The sequence below is a fragment of the Rhinopithecus bieti genome, unplaced genomic scaffold (genome assembly GCF_001698545.2).
Source record: "Rhinopithecus bieti isolate Rb0 unplaced genomic scaffold, ASM169854v2 scaffold_26871, whole genome shotgun sequence".
Lineage (NCBI taxonomy): Eukaryota > Metazoa > Chordata > Mammalia > Primates > Cercopithecidae > Rhinopithecus > Rhinopithecus bieti.
Genome location: NW_016812402.1, coordinates 1972319 through 1990705, shown reverse-complemented (window position 1 = coordinate 1990705; position 18387 = coordinate 1972319). Strand labels below are relative to the sequence as shown.

At 42.8% G+C, this 18387-nt stretch overlaps 1 protein-coding gene across 1 annotated transcript in view; it reads right to left on the bottom strand.

Annotated features, from left to right (window-relative positions):
• Positions 1-16689, bottom strand: part of SLC16A12 (solute carrier family 16 member 12) — a 96850-nt gene extending 80161 nt beyond the window's left edge. Inside the window, exon 1 of the mRNA XM_017896350.1 lies at positions 16374-16689. The gene's annotated coding sequence lies outside the window, so the exon portion shown is untranslated. The remainder of the gene's footprint in view (positions 1-16373) is intronic.
• Positions 16690-18387: the final 1698 nt, after the last annotated feature.

Here is an 18387-nt window from a genome sequence, read left to right as displayed (position 1 = left end):
TAAGAATAGTGGTGGTTGCTACATAGCTTCAGCATTAGTATATCTTAGGGCAGGTAGGAACAGTTGGGGAGAAGTATTTTAGGAATTGTTGAAATAATTATATGGGACATTCAGTCATATGAATGAAAGTCTTGTCACTTTCACCACAACTCCAAAACACATATCCATATTGATACTGTGCTACAAAAATGGGAACAAAAGACACTGGGGCCTACTTGAAGGGGCATGGTGGGAGAATGGTGAGGGTCAAAAAACTACGTGTCAGGTACTATCCTCACTACCTGGGTGAAGAAATCCTTTGTACACCAAACCCCACCAACACACAATTTACACATGGAACAAACCTGCACATGTATCCCCTAGACCTAAAACAAAAGTTGAGAGAAGAAAAAAAAAATACCCTATCAGCAAAAACTGGTGTCTCCCACTTCTTTTTCCCCATCAATTTACTCATAAATTGTTTGAGAGTATAGCAGGGATCCCAGCGTGAGAACCGGAAGTATGAATAAAAAGCAGATGGGTCTGTATATAGGCCCTCAGGGAGTATATGTGCACACAGGATCAGAAAGCCTCTTGAGAAGGAACTCACACCAGGGCGAGGATGAATTCAGATGCACAAGTTTAGTTTCCCCCCAAGACTTTATGAACTAATAGGCAGGAATTGATGTAGGCTGGATTTCCTCAAGATCTAGTACAGGCTGAACAATGGAAACACTGTTTTCATTGTCATTGCAGGGGGTGGAGGGTCCGAGGAAAAGAATGTTACATGGCAACGGAACGACTCAGATTTTCTGGAAATCTTTTATAATCCCAGACATATAAAACATCATACAAAGGCTGGAAGCAGTGGCTCATGCCTGTAATCCCAGTACTTTGGGAGGCTGAGGCGGGCAGATTGCAAGGTCAGGAGTTCAAGATCAGCCTGGCCAATATGGTGAAACCCTGTCTCTACTAAAAATACAAAAATTAGCTGGGTGTGGTGGCGTGTGCCTGTAATCCCAGCCACTCGGGAGGCTGAAGCAGGAGAATTGCTTGAACCTGGGAGGTGGAGGTTGCAGTGAGCCGAGATCATGCCACTATACTCCAGTCTTGGTGACAGAGCAAGACTCCGTCTGAAAAAGAAAAAAAAAAAAAGAAAAAAAATATGCAAAGAGAAAAATGCATATTTCTAAAATAGCACTACAAGTATGTCACTGTCACCATCCAAAAAACTTCCACAAACCAATCAGGCAATCTATATAAAAAGAAGCTCAAACCCTTTGACCCACCTTCCAAGGCTGCTTCAGGAAAACTATCATAACAATATAAACCAAAATATGGAAAAGTTCATCTCACGCTGTGCTCAAAGCAAGGCAATTTGCAACACCAAAAAATTATGTCCCCTACCTTCTAACTTCAAAGCTCACTGACAGGTCCCATGGTCACTAAGCCTCAATACAATACAAATTCATGCTTGACTTCTTCATGAGGTTCAAATTAGCCAATACATATACAAGAACTCAACAAGCATTTATAAATCCCTCAACTATTTCAAAAGCTTAAAAATGCAAAAAGCTCATATTTCAGAAAATAAAGGAACAGTAGAAACAAAAGCATCAAGTGTTTTAAAAGCACACATACACTTGTGTTTTGGAAATCACCTGTGCAGTGAGCCCTGAACTAGTTAGCAAATGACAATCCCTGCCAGATAGAAGAGTAACTGTCCAAGGCCCCATGTCCAGCTGCCACTACTGGGTCACATAGGCCAAAAAAAAAAAAGAAAAGAAAATGGAACCCCTGGGTGAAACTGAACCCATATCTGTTCTCTGCCCCTGCCCTTGAGCCTTAATGTTTCAGATCTCAGCTTAACTGACTTTGGAAATAAAGTACTTAGTACAGTACCTGGATATCATCATTGCTTGTTATGGATTTAGTGGGTAATAAAGAGAATGCAGTTAAGCCTCCAGCCAGTGCCTGGAACACATACATGCTCAGTAAATGTAAGTATTCTTGGTATTGTCATTATTTTTACTATTAAATGAATAAGTCACATTTGTATAGCTACTTAGAATTTATGTAAAGTGCTTTCAATCCCTGCAATGGTCTTGTAAGAGAAAACTAAGGCTCATGGAAGGTGATAATCTGTCCAAGCTCACACTGCAATCAAATGCTGAAGTTGGGGACTTGATTGTCAGCCAAGGCTCCTTCCCCTTAGCAAGGCTGTCTGAATCTGACAATAATGCCTTGTCTCTGTCATGGACATTGTAGCTGATCCCATTGTAACTGATCCTAATCCCAGCAAAGCCTGTCCAAGTCGAGGTTTCTGTTTATTACACCCCAAAACATCCTACCAACTACATTTTCTACTCATGGCACTTATGGATCAGACCTAGTACACATATTCTATCATGGAGCAACAGCTCTATATCTTCATATGTGGGGCTTTGTAAGCTTACATTAGATCTAACTTTGATTTCCTAGAATCCTGCATGGGCAGAGGAGAAAAAGAAACAATGATATGTACAGCTGTACAAAGGAAACACATATTGCTGGTTTCCCATCACATGGCTAACTACAGAAGCAGAGGACACCACACTGAGTCCCACTGAAGCTTCCGGACCCTCTCCCATGACCCCCACCCCCACATGTCATAACAAAGCTCCACATCTGGAAGCCTGATGATCTTCAGCTGCCTCTCTCTGTCCAGGGAGTGTTACATTGCACATTACCAGGAGAAAAGAAAGAGGGAGGAGGAGGACGAGGAGGAGGAGGTTTCATCAGGGCATGTAGTCTTTTCTTCCAATTGTAATTTGGCTGAAGCATCCAAAGTTACCTGTGATGTGTGTTGTTTTGCTAACTCACACTTCAAGTTAGTTTTCAAAAACTGCCATGCAAAATGTAAGCTATGCAACTGTCCTTTGACAATGTTCTATTGAGATCATCAAGTGGTCCTTATTGTACGCCAGAAACCAGCTATCCTTTTGTATCTTTCCCTATTACCGCCCATACTTGGGTTGTGTCCTTCTGAAGTCCAGACCATCCTTAGGACTACCAGGAACCATCCTCCAATGAGAGGCAGGGCCCAGTCAACATCTATCCAGCAGCTTTGCCATTCTCAGCCTCAAGCTTCACCACCTCATGTCCCATAGCATTCACCTCCAATCCATTTCAGCCATGCACTCCCAAAGCCACACTATCTACCTATCATCACAAGGTGAAGCCAGCCCTCACTTCTGAAATCTAGAGATGTATTGGGAATTAAGTATCCTTCTTGAATCCCAACTTTCTACCTCCAACCACCTCCAACACCCTAACTCTTATTGCACCTGGTTTTCAACCCCCTTGAGCCCTTGGGTCCCTTGCTGCTCCGCTTTCTCCCATTCCATTAACTGGTCCTGCTCTCTTTTCCCTCTTCTTGGCTGCTAGACCTCATGATCCATCACTTCGATTGCTCTCTTGCTAGAAGCACCTCTGTTTCAAACTACTAACCCCCAGTTCTGCATCAATCCAAACACCCAAACATTTCCACTCCTATAACTGGTAAATCAAGTTTTACTGGAGGAAATCTCTCAATATTGGAGATTAATGGCAAAACATAATTATGAATTCCAACAGAAACTAAGTGCTTGGTGTGACTCAGCAAAAATATACTGCACCTGTTTCTTACACACACTGGTTATTTGAAATCTTAAGTACTCCATGTGCCCCTCATTTTCAGCAGTACAGCATTATGGTACATAGCTTTGCATCCTGGTCTGCCTCTTAGTCACTGTATAACCTTAGACAAGTGACTTAACCTCTCTGGACTTCAGTTACCTCAATCGTAAATTAGGACAGTTCCATCTTCACAAGGTTGTGGAAAGAATTTAGTGAGTTATCTAGCTAAGGTATTTTAACAATGCTTGCGATGTAGAAAGTGCCCAAAACATGTTAGTTACTGTTTTGTAGACAGAATTGAGGCCTTAGATGGGATTTTCCTCCATTTCCTTTCCTTTCTTTCAGTTTATTATTTTCCTCCATTTCCTATTTCTCCAATTTATTCATATCCACAGACATCCTTATCTTTTTTCTTCCTGTTTCGAAGAAAGACTTGTCACTCTATAGTCTTGCCAGCTAGTATCCCATCTTACTTTTTCCTGTATTTTGAACCTACACCTTTTCACTGGGTTCTCCTTAGCCTATAAATTTACTCATGTGTCTCTTTTTTTGAAAGCAGGAAGGGAGAATGCGAAGGAGAAAAGAAGGGTAGAGAAGGAAAAAGCAGGGAAGAAAACTCCCCTTCAGCCTTACCACCCTTCCTGGCTCTCACCGATTAGCCTCCTCCCTTCACAAACCCAGACTCTAAGATCCTGTCTATACTGACAATCTCCTCACTTCTCTTCTCATTCCCACCTCAATGGAAGGGAATTTGCCTCCTGCGTCCTCCACACACCACTCAGGCTGTTTTTGACATTATCACCAATGACTCCTAATTGCCAGTGGTTACTCTGGCATCCTTAATAGGCCAATCTCTGTAGAATGTGGCACTGTTGACCTCTCTGTCATAACTAAAACTTGTTTTTCCCTGAGTTTCCATGATAGGAGTCTCTGCTATTTATCTTTCTTCCCCACTGACCCCTGCTTCTTAGTTTCTTTCACTAGATTCTCTTCCTCTGACAACTCATTATATGTTGTGTCATCATTCATTCATTCATTCAACAAGCATAATAAACTCTTACCATATGTCAGGTACCATGACAGCTGCTAGGACCAGTTAAGCAGAGGCAGCTGCAGCACCACTCCAGGCACTATTCACGGTACAGACACACTACACAGGCAAACAAATGACCCCATCCAAAGTTGTGCAATGGCAGTGATGCTATAAAGAAGACACAGTCCTTGCCCTCTTGTTGGACCAGTGAAAAAGACCAAAACACAGCTAGATAATTAGAGAATATAACGAAAGGTGCAATGACCAAGAGATGCCCTGGGTATCACGTGAGCACAGCCTAGTTATTCCCCCAAGTTCTTTGACCCGTTTCATACCTCACTCTTTCTCTTCTCCTCAGGAAAAGACATCCAGACAAGTGATTTCAACTGAGCTTCTTAGCTGATGATACAATTTTGAATTTCTTGCCCAGAATATCAAACTTTCTACTACACATTTCTGCCACATGCCTTATAGGGCACCAAGCACCAGGAATATAAAAATAATAAATAGAAGTCTTACCCTAAAGCATGATTCTTATTTTCCATCTGCACCACTTTAACAGACCCTCTGGGGCCTTTCTTCAAACCCCATTCAGAGTTATCTGTTTGAAACACAAGCTAATTTTATCACCAAATCCCCACTCCCACCCACTCCCTTGTTGAAAAACTGCCAAAGCAAAATCAAAACCCCTTGGTGGTGTGATGTACCAGACCCTGATGCTCTCACTCCTGCCTGCTCCTCTAGTCTTCTCCAGCCCGCTGGCCACACACATTCCCGTCAGCCACGCCACACCACTCGGAGAGGAATAGTGCTTTCAATTCCAAGGCAATTCCCACCTCAGCGCTTTTGCACCTGTTGCTCCTACTGCCTAGAAGGTTCGCCCCATGAATTTCTAGACTCATTTAATGGTTTGACCAACCTCGGCAACACTAAGTGCCTCTGGCTCTGCACGCCCATAGCAGGTGATCGCTTATGGAACTCATTCCAATGCTGTGATACTTTGTACACACACTTGTGTGTACAAAGGCCCTTCCTCAAAGGCTTTCCATCTCCTGGGACGTGTCTTCCCCAGAAAAAGGTAAGCCTTTGAAGAAGAACCCTCACACATGGCAGGGCCTCAGTGCGTGGTTTGCCTGGGAAGAGGTAAATTCATGAAGTTATTTTTAGCATTGTTTAATCACAGTATTTTTTGTTAGAGACTTTAAAGGTAATTAATTATATTTCATCTAAATCAAATGTCTCTTCTACAGATTCTGCTTAAAGATGTTAAAAGCTAAACTGAGGCCAGGCGCAGTGGCTCACACCTGTAATCCCAGCACTTTGGGAGGCCGAGACGGGTGGACTGCCTGAACTCAGGAGTTTGCGACCAGTCTGGGCAACACGGTGAAACCCTGTCTCTACTGAAATACAAAAAAAATTACCCGAGCGTGGTGCCATGTGCCTGTAGTCCCAGCTACTGGGGAGGCTGAGGCAGAATTTGTTTGAACCTGGGAGGCGGAATTTGCCGTGGGCCAAGATCGTGCCACTGCACTCCAGCCTGGGCGACAGAACAAGACATCATCTCAAAAAAAAAAAAAGAAATTTTAGTTAGACCCTCATCTGTAATAAAATCAGAATATGTGGTTGTCTACATTTTATTTATTTTTTTTTGAATGTGGAAGATAATGAAAGAAGTTAATCTCAGGAAGTAAGAAAGGAATAAAAAAATGCATGGAGCTTAATTTTGATAAAATGAAGAGTCCCTTAATCACTGGAACACCTTAATTATCAAGTAAAATAATTTTAACAAGTATCATATGTATGAGTATTTATGTGTTCTTTATCTAAGTACTCTGCCTTTTTCTAAGAGTGTTCTGAATTTTTTAATTAAGTTAATAGCTGTTGCCAGGTGATCCTTGTGACTAAATTTGCCAAAGAGCTGGCTGGCATTGAGGGTGGAGTCTGTGTCAATAAAACACAATAAGCTACAGACCATGTGGAATGGGGATTGGCCCTAAACCTCCACAGGATCACACCCAAAACGTAGCAGTCACTATTCAAGTTCCACAAGGGAGAGCTAAGATACAGGGGAAATGTCTGGATTTTTAAAGTTAAGAAACCATGATATTTCTTAACAAATAATTTTATGTCAAAAAATGCCACAATGGCTGTCTGCATTGCCAAATCCACTAGGTAACCACTCAAGTTTATCCTCTCATTGTGCACTTCAACCTGCATGTAGAAGGGGTCCCAGTGATTTGTGCATGATGCAGGGTTTTCAAAGAAAGGATAAGTATCCTTGGCTGGTTTCCAAGCCCTGTCCTCTGACCCCATCATGCTACCTCCCACCCCCACACATGTATACCCATGCATCAACTCTTTTGGCAGTTATGTACAACTGTACGTAGGGGAATTATAAGATTAAAATAAGAAATGCAAACTTCATTAACCAAAATGTGCATTTGGTTAACATGAGTACAGAGAAGGGCACTTAGCCCAGTATGGCTATTCCCCAGAATTTTATCTTTGACCCATCTCACCTCTCTCTAGAAACACTCTCCCGGGAGACATATGACTTGAACTGAGTCCCTATACTGATAACTCCCAACCTATAGTTCTTGCCCTAAATACCTAACTGCTCACTTGGTTATCTCTACCCATAGGCACCAAAGTTATAAAGTTAGTAAGACCAAAACTTTCCCAGGCTTTTCAACACAGATGCACAGTAGTAGCTTGAAACATTAGGAGCTGCTAGAACATAAAACAAATTTGGCAAGGAAAAGGAAGCAGAAACTTAGAAACATGTGGCCCAGTGACTTACAAACTTATTTTGGCCAAGAAATCCTTTGTTCAAATAAAATCTTACTTGGAAACCAAATATGTGAAATCAAGAACAGGACACCTGCTCAGATAGCAGAAGGGGCCACCAGAAAGGAGCCCAAAGTTTGAAGCTGGACATCGGTCCGCCCCCCATTGCCCTCATGCCCTGTAATACACCTCCAGAGGTGCTCCCTAATACTCCCAGGAATTTGCAAGATACAGTTTAAAATCTACTAGTCAAAATCCATTCAGATTTTTATTTGTGGATAAAAATTTATTTATTTTTTATTACAAAGCCAACAGTTAAAGCATAATTTGGGGAAGCTAACTGGTAACAGTGGGTGAAAATCTCCATGAGCATTAAAACCAAATAAGAACAAATTAAAAAAATAAGTGGCTGAGCTGAGTGTGGTGGCTCACGCCTATAATCCCAGCACTTTGGGAGGCTGAGGCGGGCAGATCACTTGAGGTCAGAAGTTTGAGACCAGCTTGACCAACATGGTGAAACCCCATCTCTACCAAAAATACAAAAATTAGCTGGGCATGGTGGCAGGTGCCTGTAATCCCAGCTACTCAGGAGGCTGAGGCAGGAGAATCACTTGAACCCAGGAGGCAGAGGTTGCAGTGAGCCGAGATCGTGCCACTGCATTCCAGTCTGGGTGAAACAGTGAGACTCCACCGCAAAAAATAATAATAAAACTAAAAAATAAGGGCCTGGCATGGTAGCTAACATCTATAATCTCAGCACTTTGAGACGCTGAGGCGAGAGGATTGCTTGAGCCCAGGAGTTTAAGTCCAGCCTGGAAAAACATAGTAAGACCCCTTTTCTACAAAAAAAAAAAAAAAAGAATTTAACTATCTGGGCATGGTGGTGCACACCTGTAGTTCCAGCTACTTTGGAAGCTCAAGCAGGAGGATTGCCTGAGCCTAGTAGTTCAAGGCTGCACTGAGCCATCATTGCACCACTGCACTCCAGCCTGGGTGACAGTGAGACCCCATCTCTTTAAAAAAAAAAAAAGAGAGAGAGAGAGGGAGAGAGAGAAAAGATAAAAAGAAAAAAAGAGGTGAATTCTAAGTAGAAGCAGTCCACTAGATCCATCTTCAGAATCTGTATCAGTCACCTCACCACATTTTCTCAAAAACAATAAATTTTAATGACAAGGAAAACTCCAAAATTAATCATACTTTGTTGAAGTCACATAGGGCAAGGTTTAAACTCCTATTTTTCTTACGTAAGAGTCCTATATAATATCTTTCTTATATAAAAGTCTGCCCAGGCATGGTGGCTCATGCCTGTAGTCCTAGTTACTCGGGAGGTTGAGATGGGAGAATTGCTTGAGCCTGGGAGGTCGAGGCTGCAGTGGGCCCTGATAAGGCCACTGCACTCCAGCCTGGGTGACAAAGTGAGACCCTGTCCCAAGAAAACCCTTTTTATGCAATTTGATACAATGGAATAAAAAGAGAAAGTTTTCAGACAAAGTTCGAGCATTAAGGTTGACAACTCAATCAATTTAAAGAAACACATAATAAAGGACACATCTGTAAGTATTTTAGAGGAAACAGATTATTGTTGTAGAGTAAAAGGTCAAATTATTGTCCTAAACAAAAATACCCATATGGTACCACAATCATCAAAAACTTGAAACTAGCTGGTTAATTAATTCATTGGTTGGCAGTAACTATACCAATTGGGTTGATTTGGTTGTTTTCACATCTTATAAACATAAGCTTAGTGAATTCCACAGAGAAGGAAAAAACATCACTGAACATTCATTCAACCATTAGGAAAAGCTTTCCATATAATGAACGGGCCCTCTATAGAGAAAATGCCCACACAAAAAATTTCCATTATATGTTAAGAAGATACCACAACATGAAATTTTGTGTTTCAATAAAATTTTTTTCTAAGGAAGCATAAAATTAATATTATATATATCCATAGTTTCTCAACCCTGGCTGTACATGAGATTCACCAGAGAGATTTAAAAACTACCGATACCCTAGCCCTGTATCTCAGACCTACTGAATCAGAATTTTTCAGAGTAGGACATTAGTATCAGTTTTTTTCCTTCCTCAGGTGATTCTAATGTGTAGGTGGCGTTGAGAACCATTGATACAGAGTCTTCAATCAACTGAGTATGGATACTAGGTTGTCAGGTGTCAACCTGAACAGACCATTTATTTTTTATGTCATTTATGCCTGTGAGCTTGGGCTACCGCTATTCATAACTATTTAACAGTGATGGTTAAGGCTGGTTTTTGATAGTTGTCTGGTTGAACTATCACTGCCTGAAGAAGCAGCACTCTGTTCTCCCTTATGAGATTTAACTCTGTTGTGAGTTTTTATTTTTTTGGTGGTTCCTTCACGAGCTATGAATGTGGTTGCTGTGAAGTTACAGGTTCAGTGAGCTGAAATTGCTGTTTGAAGAAATACATCTGGTTTCAGTAGATAAATACAAACTCACTCCCATGGAAAGTATTCCATCAAGCAAAGTGGAATTACAAAAATAATATCAGTTGGTCCCAAAATAAGTAATTATGGCCCTAATTTATAACATGTCAAATAAACCACAAAATGATTACTTGTGCTCAGAAATATTTTGAAAAAAAACATAGCCTACAAATGTTTTGGGTGATAAATTTTAAGTATTGGTGTAGTAACATTTTATGTAGCTACTTTATTTACATATATGAACCACGGAACCAGAAGACGGTGTTAGGGGGAAACAGTTGCTGATTTTTATGGTGATTTGGAAGTTTGGAAACTGAGTCCCAATTTCCTTTACAGTTTTTTTTTTTTTTTTTTTTTTTGAGACAAGAGTCTCGCTCCATTGCCCAGGCCGATCTCGACTCACTGCAACCTCTGGTTCCCCAGTTCAAGTGATCCTCCTGCTTCAGCCCCACTAGTAGCTGGGATTACAGGCACGCGCCACCATGCCCAGCTAATTTTTGTATTTTTAGTAGAGACAGGGTTTCGCCATGTTGGCCAGGCTAGTCTCGAATTCCTGACCTCAGGTGATCCACCTGCCTTGGCCTCCCAAAGTGCTGGGATTACAGGCGTGAACCACCACGCCTGGCCTCCTTTACAGTCTTAAGTGACTAATGCTATATCTATAAGAGGCTCATAGACATGGAATTTCTCTCTACATACAGAGATGAGTTATTTTCAAAATATACAGGGTACCCTCAGAAATGGAAACATTAGAAGCTCTCAGCAGTAATCAGAAGTCAGGAAAAGCAGAGTCAAAAAGTTGATACAACATATTTGGAACATTTTGTTTCAATTCGTATCATAAACAAAAAATTCATTCACTAATCTTTGGATATTGGGTCACGATTGGAGTTCTATGTTATTTTTCTTGGTTAATCCACATCCAGATTTCCTGCTTCCATTTCTTAAAGAAGAGCAGGACCTTATTAGAGCCTGTGAAAAAACCTGAATGCAAAATCATTCTAGAAATTTTTACTGTACTCTTCAAATCTCTTACCACTATGCCACACCTAAGTACTCATCCCTCTTTCTTTTGTAATTTGCTTGTTCATGTTGCTTTTAAAAGCTTTACAGTATTTTTATAAATTGAGATAAAATTCACGTAAACTTCACTATTTTAACACTTTTAAAGTGTACAATTTGGTGGTTTTTATATATTTACAATGCTGTGTAATCACCACCCCATTATCTAATTCCAGAACATAGCCCTCACCCCAAAAAGAAACCCTGCATCCATCATCAGTCACTCTCTATTTCCCCTACCCCACTTCCCTGGCAATCACTAATCCACTTTTTGTTGATATGCATTTGCCTATTATGGACATTTCATATAAATCATACAACATGTGGTCTTTGTATCTCACTTCTTTCACTTAGCATAATGTTTTCAAGGTTCATCCATGTTGCAGCATATGTCGATATTTTTTTTTAACATTACTTACTTTTATGGGCCCATATAGTAATCAACTTAGTTTTCACAGAAATATCATTCTTTGTTTAGCATTCATATTACAACAGTTTATGCAATATTTCATTAAATCACAAAATTACAATACAAATCACAAAAGTACAAAGGTACTTTGGGAGGCCAAGGCGGGCAGATCACCTGAGGTCAGGAGTTCGAGACCAGCCTGGCCAATATGGTGATACCCTGTCTCTACTAAAAAAAAGAGTGGCCAGACGCGGTGGCTCAAGCCTGTAATCCCAGCACTTTGGGAGGCCGGGACGGGCAGATCACAAGGTCAGGAGATCGAGACCATCCTGGCTAACATGATGAAACCCCGTCTCTACTAAAAAATACAAAACTAGCCGGGCGAGGTGGCGGGCGCCTGTAGTCCCAGCTACTTGGGAGGCTGAGGCAGGAGAATGGCATAAACCCGGGAGGCGGAGTTTGCAGTGAGCTGAGATCCAGCCACTGCGTTCCAGCCTGGGCAACAGAGCGAGACTCCGTCTCAAAAAAAAAAAAAAAAGAGTACAAAAATATTAGCCAGGCATGGTGGTAGATGCCTGTAATCCCAGCTACTCAGGAGGCTGAGGTGGGAAAATTGCTTGAACCAGGGAGGCAGACGTTGCAGGGAGTCGAAATAGCACCACTGCACTCCAGCCTGGGTTTCAGAGCAAGGCTCTGTCTGAAAGAAAAAATAATAATACAATAGCAAAGTACTACTGGCATAAACTGGACTGTAACCAAACACGACTGTAAGCATGCACCTGACCTAGTAACAGCCAAGTATACAAATTTATTAAGATGACAGCTATTTCCCACAGCGGTCTCTGTGTCTGAGCAACAACCAGGATGTGTTTCAGAGAAGGAGAGCACTGGTTAACCCAATGAGTTGTTTCAGTGTTGGGCAGTATTTCATTAGGCAGAACAGAGTCAGATGCATGCAGAGGGGCAGAGAGGTGATAAGTGTCTATTATACAATCCAACACAGCCTCAACTGGTTCCCAAGAGGAAGTTTTCTACGTGTCTTCAAAAAGAGGCAAGGATGTGCTCCCATAAAGACAGGTATATCCTCTGCCTCTATAAAAGCTTTACCATGCTTTACCATCTTTCAAGAAGCAATTCCAATGTGCCCTCCTCTACAAAGTCTTCCCTAACCCTCAAATCTTCACAGTGCCTGCCTGCTCTCTCTTCTTCCGTTTAATTCCCAAAGTACTTATGCATCTCCTACAGTAGTTAGAATTGGTATGATAGCCAGCCATACAATGTCCTCTCTTCCGTACCAGGATGTAAGCTGCATTACAGGCATGTTCTGTGTCTTTACACGTCCTGCTGTCACTAGCACCAGAATAGAGATGCTCAAAACACAATCTTCACACAAATCCTTACACAAATCTTTTAATAAGGAGTAGAAGTTCAGTAAATATTCATTAAATTAATAAATGAATGAGCACATGAATTAAATAATTAATTAATTTCAGGCAACGTCTTACCTGGCTACAGCAATTCCCCCTACTCGTCAATGTGCGGTAAATGAAGGAAGGATGTGTATGTGATGGGACACAGTGGTGGGTGAATGAAGAAAAAAAAATCAGCTATTCCAGGTGCCTAGCATGCATCAGAAATTGTGACTCTTCTCCAGATGTTCAACAGACACCACCTTTAAACAGGACATTGTTAGATAATGACACTTTCTGATGTCCTTTGATGTAGAGCACATTAAAAATATTATCAGAGAGAGAATCCTTCTGTTCAAAATCCCCCAACATCTTCAACTGTGTATTTAGTTTTCATCAATTAAATTATTACACCATTTCAATGGGTGACTTTTTATATACACTGGAAAGGTACTCATAAGAAAATAGCTTCCAAATTGGCAATTTTTAAAAGCAAAGCAACTGGTTAGGTGAGGAATGCATAAACAACCCCAAAAGCAGCACTGAATACTTTTCTTTGGCTGTATATGACTGAAAACTGCCAAGTTCATTTTGATAAGCCTTTGTTAAAACAATAAACATGCCTGAGCTTGCAAACCATGCTGTTTTGAAGAAAAAGCAATTGAGAGAATTAGAAAATGCTTAAAACTGGAATGTCTGATTAAAAAGAAAAACTATTGTGGAAACGGATTTACCAATAAGTTGCAACACTGTGCAGTCTATAAACGTGAAGGAAAGTGGGGGACAAAATGTAAAGTGAGACAAAATAACTACAGAACACCATCTTCATAAATATAAATAAAAAGCTACATCTTATAAACTGATTTAATTAGTCTCCAATACTAACACGGTACCATTAACGCTCTTAAGAAAACAAATCATCCCGTGCTTCAAGTTTAGTCACCACGGTGATGTCCCTGCAATAAAGGAAATGTCATTTCATTGACTCCAAATGAACATATATTAAATAACCAAATGTGGGAACTGCAATTCACTTACAGTAAAATGTCAGCTCATAAAAGTCAAAGTAACTTCACCTGAATTTGTTTTTTGTTGTTGTTGTTTTGTTTTATTTTGTTTTCCATGATTATAAGATACTCAGAATCATAGGATTGGAAGGAAGATAGTTTGGATCACTTATGTTTATTTTCCTGCTTAGGTAAAACTGAAATTCTCTTGTATCTGTCTAAGAAATCCTGGAAAAATTCTAATGAATAAATTGTAACTTGATCTTTGTTTTGTTCACTGACACATCCCAAATGCCCAGAACAGCACTAGGCATACAGCAGGCACTCAATAAATATCTGCTAAATTGAAATAAATTGAAAAATATGCAGTGCAACGCAATGTTAAATAAGTCAGTTTGAAATTCCTTTCTTAGCTTTGTTTTGGTCATAGTATTAATCACAACAAACAAACAGTCCTCATATAAACCACTTCAACACTATAATTCATGTTTTTACTTCTGATCAATCATTACCATAGAGGGTGCTGAGAATCAGAAAAGACTCCAAGGAAAGATGTGAGTAGACTTACTCCCGTCTATTTGGACTAATTTTCTTCTTCTGGGCATTCACCTGAGATTATATCCATAATATAAATAATTGAAAATATTACTTAAAATTAAAGGTTTGCATCTTTAAAAATTGTGCCACAAAAGCAATTTGATTAAATCAACTTCTCATTGATTTCAGAATCCCATCAGTTAAAAAAACAAACATAAAAAATAAGAACAGGAAAATGATATGATTAGGTGATGCTAGTCATATTATTTTTGCTCAAAACGCCTAGAGGCAATATGCCTTGGAAAACTGAGTTAGGTTGGAAAGAGAAGATCTGGATTCTAGTGTTGATTTCATCACCAGTTAACAATATGAATTCAGCCAATCCTTGCCAACCTGGATCTGAGCTTCCGGGGCTGTAAGGTGAAGGGTTTGAATTTAGTAGATGGTCTCCAAAGCCTTTCAGTTTCAAAGTTTCTCTAAACCCTGTAATTATAAGTGACCAAATCCAGTTCACCTAATTGCTACCACTACTCTTTTACATCCTTCATTTCTTCAACAAACATCCGGTCACCTTGGGGGCGCGGGGGTGGGGGGGATGTCAAACACCATTAGCCATAGTTTGGCATGACATTTATGGAGGGGGAGCGACAAACTATGCAAGGGCAGCTAGCTGATGATTTTAAATGTTAGTGAGCTTGGACACCTGTGGAGTGAATGTGTTTCTGAATTTGAAAGGCCGGAAGATTTTCCCCCTGGGCTAAGCTGGTGGCGCCGTGGGAGTGCCTAGCTCTGAGCAAAGACACAGGTAGGTTGAACTAATCAGAGGCTCTTCAAAATGAGAGTGTTTAACCAGTGTCCTGGCAGGACCCGTCTGACTCGACATTTTAAAAAATTATGGCCAGGCACGGTGGCTCAAGCCTGTAATCCCATCACTTTGGGAGGCTAAAGCGGGCAGATCACTTGAGCCCAGGAGCTCAAGAGCAAACCGGGCAACATGGCGAAACCTTGTATCTGCAAAAAAATACAAAAATTAGCCGGGAGTGGTGGCGTGCACCTTTAGTCCCAGCTACTCCAGAGGCTGGGGAGGGAGGATCGTTGGAGCCGGGGAGGCGGAGGTTGCAATGAGCTGAGATCGCACCACTGTACTTCAGCCTGGGCGACAGAGCGAGACCTTGTCTCTAAATAAATAAATACTATGAGAAGTTTAGAATGCTGATGTGTGAAAACAAAAGACTAACCAAATAGCCCCAGGACTTACTGGAATTGTGCTTCAAATTTTGTTACGAACGATTTTCTGAGTCCACGATACAGGTATCACTGGTTTCTTTGTGGACAAGAAGCAACTGAGAAATTGAGTTCAATCCACTGAAAGTCGGTGTGTTTTCAATATAGCACACAGGGGAAATAAATATTACTGTCTGAGGTGGGGAACAGGGGAGATATTTTAAAAATGTACTATAAACATAAAATCCAGAATGAAATCCAGAAGAAAGACGGTCTCTATTCCACCGAGAAGTCTGCATTTGAAAACCACAAGAGATGGAGATCAAAGCCGCTCGTTCTCCAGCCACCTGCCCAAAAACTCGTTCGCAGCGCAGACCCAACCCAGAGAGGGCAAGTGGGCACGTGTCTCCCTCCCAACCCAAGCTGCGCGCCGACGCACCCAAGTTAGGGTCCCAGGCTCCCGGCGCGGTATGGAATGGAGCGTCCCCGTCCTCCTCCAGCTCCAAGGGCAGCCCCAGCGCCCCGCCGTCCCGCCGCCCTTCCTTGTGGGATGCCCGTGTCACCTGAGCCACCGCGCCCTCTGCAAAACCGAGTCAGGGAGAGGGAGGAGGAGGAGCCGAGGAAGCTTCTTGGCCCGGGCACTGGGGATCCGGGAGCCGGGGCCGCCGGCGAGACTGAGCCCGGGACAGCCCAGCGCTCCAGCGCTCCAGCGCTCCGCAGCCCGCCCAGAGCGCGCAGACCACCCCCATGCCCCGCCCGCCCTCCTGCCACACCCGCCCCCAGCCCGGCCCCGCCGCCTCCTCACCTCGCCGGGACCACTGCAGCCCCGGCAGTAGTGCGCCGACATGCCCCCAGGGCGCACCCGGCGAGCCGCGTCCCTGCGCAGTGGCCCCTTCCCGGGCCCCAGGCGGCGCGATTCGCGCTTCGGTGAGGCGGGGAGCGGACTGGGCGGAGGCGCCGGCGAGGCTGGGGCAGGGGGCCCAGCTGGCAAAGCCGGGGGAGGGAAGCGTGGCGCGGAAAATCTCAGTGCTCCGCCTTTGAAATGCACCGGCTCATTCAGCCCCGCCAGCTCGGCCGGGAGTGGGCCTGGCGGGCGAAGAGGATTTAGCGCGGGGATCCGGTCTAAGTGCTGCGGCTTGACTAGGGGCAAGGGGCGCAGCGGAGAGGAACTTCTCGGGGTTATGTAATGCACTGGCTTTCTGTGTCACCAGCCAGACCGCTCTAGGCCTGCCGGACCCTTCCCGGGAAGAGCCATGACCCCTGACCTCGGCAAGCCGAGGGGAACTCGGTGTTCCCAAAAAGAACTTTTCCTCGCAGGGTCAAAGAGCAAGATCTCGAGAAAAAATACAAGGCCTCCTTTAGGTGTATCTGGCAGGGATCTGGACCCTGCCAGCCAATCCTTCCCATTTCACAGCACAGGAAACTGAAGCTCCAGAATGCTAGTGAAAAGCGTTATCTCTTGGAGTCAAAAAGACCTGGGTTCAACGCATCTGAAAATCTCCTAACCTTGGGCAACTTAACTCTGAGCCTTACTTTTTCCTGTAAAACAAGGATAAATAGCGCCCACTTCATGTTATTGCTGAGGATGGAATGAGTGAAGTGTAATACAATTCCCCAAACGTTGACTCAAAACCTGAAAAGGGAGCTGCCAGGACGTACCCCACATAGGACAGGTTCCAGGCGACCTTTCTGTAAAGTCCTCTCCTTGTCAAAAGTAAGCCCTCTAAATTGACAAGGTCTGGTTCCAATATCTTGGAGCCTACGGCCTCGCTTCTCCAAGAGTGACCGGTAGACCAACAGTCAGGTCATCACCTGGGTGCTTGCTAAAAATGCGGAATCGCAGGCCCAACCGCGGATCAGAATCTGCATTTTTTTTTTGCAAGATTCCCTGGTGATTTCACTGTGTGTCAAAATTTCAAAATGAATTAGACTTTTTGGATTTTTTTTTTTTTCTTTTTTGAGAAGGAGTCTCCCTCTGTCGCCCAAGCTGGAGTGCAATGGCGCGATCCTGGCTCACTGCAACCTCCACCTCCCTGGTTCAAACGATTCTCCTGCCTCAGCCTCCCGAGTAGCTGGGATTACGGTCGCGCGCCACCACACCCGACTAATTTTTTGTATCTTTAGTAGAGATGAGATTTCACCATGTTGGCCAGGCTGATCTCGAACTCCTCGTGATCTGCCCGACAAAGAGTTACTGGTCAACAGTAGGGAGCATGTGCCATGCAGCACCATAGGTATTTGTTTGGTTTTTTTAGTGAAAGAGTCTCACTTTGTTTGTGTTTTAAAGAAGGGATTCCACTATGTCGCTCAGGCTAGAGTGCTGTGGTGAGATCATAGCTCATTGCAGTCTCGAACTCCTAGGCTCAAGGGATCCTCCTGCCTCAGCCTTCCCAAGCACTGGGATTACAGGCATGAGCCACTGTGCAAGCTAGGGTTTTTTTTTTAAATAGTCTAGTAAAGTCCTTTCTCATTTTACCCTCTGGCTATTTTTAGTCTCCACCTCCTCTCAGTTTCCTGCCCTTTAACTATAAATCTGAATTTAAGTCCTATTTTCACTTGCAAAAAAATCCCTAGGTTAAATCTAAGTGATGATTGTGAATAAATGTTTAAAATACACAAAAGAAGGAACAAATACAGCTTGTAAAAGAATTAATTAGCGGCCGGGCGCGGTGACTCAAGCCTGTAATCCCAGCACTTTGGGAGGCCGAGACGGGTGGATCACGAGGTCAGAAGATCGAGACCATCCTGGCTAACACGGTGAAACCCTGTCTCTACTAAAAAATACAAAAAACTAGCCGGGCGAGGTGGCGGGCGCCTGT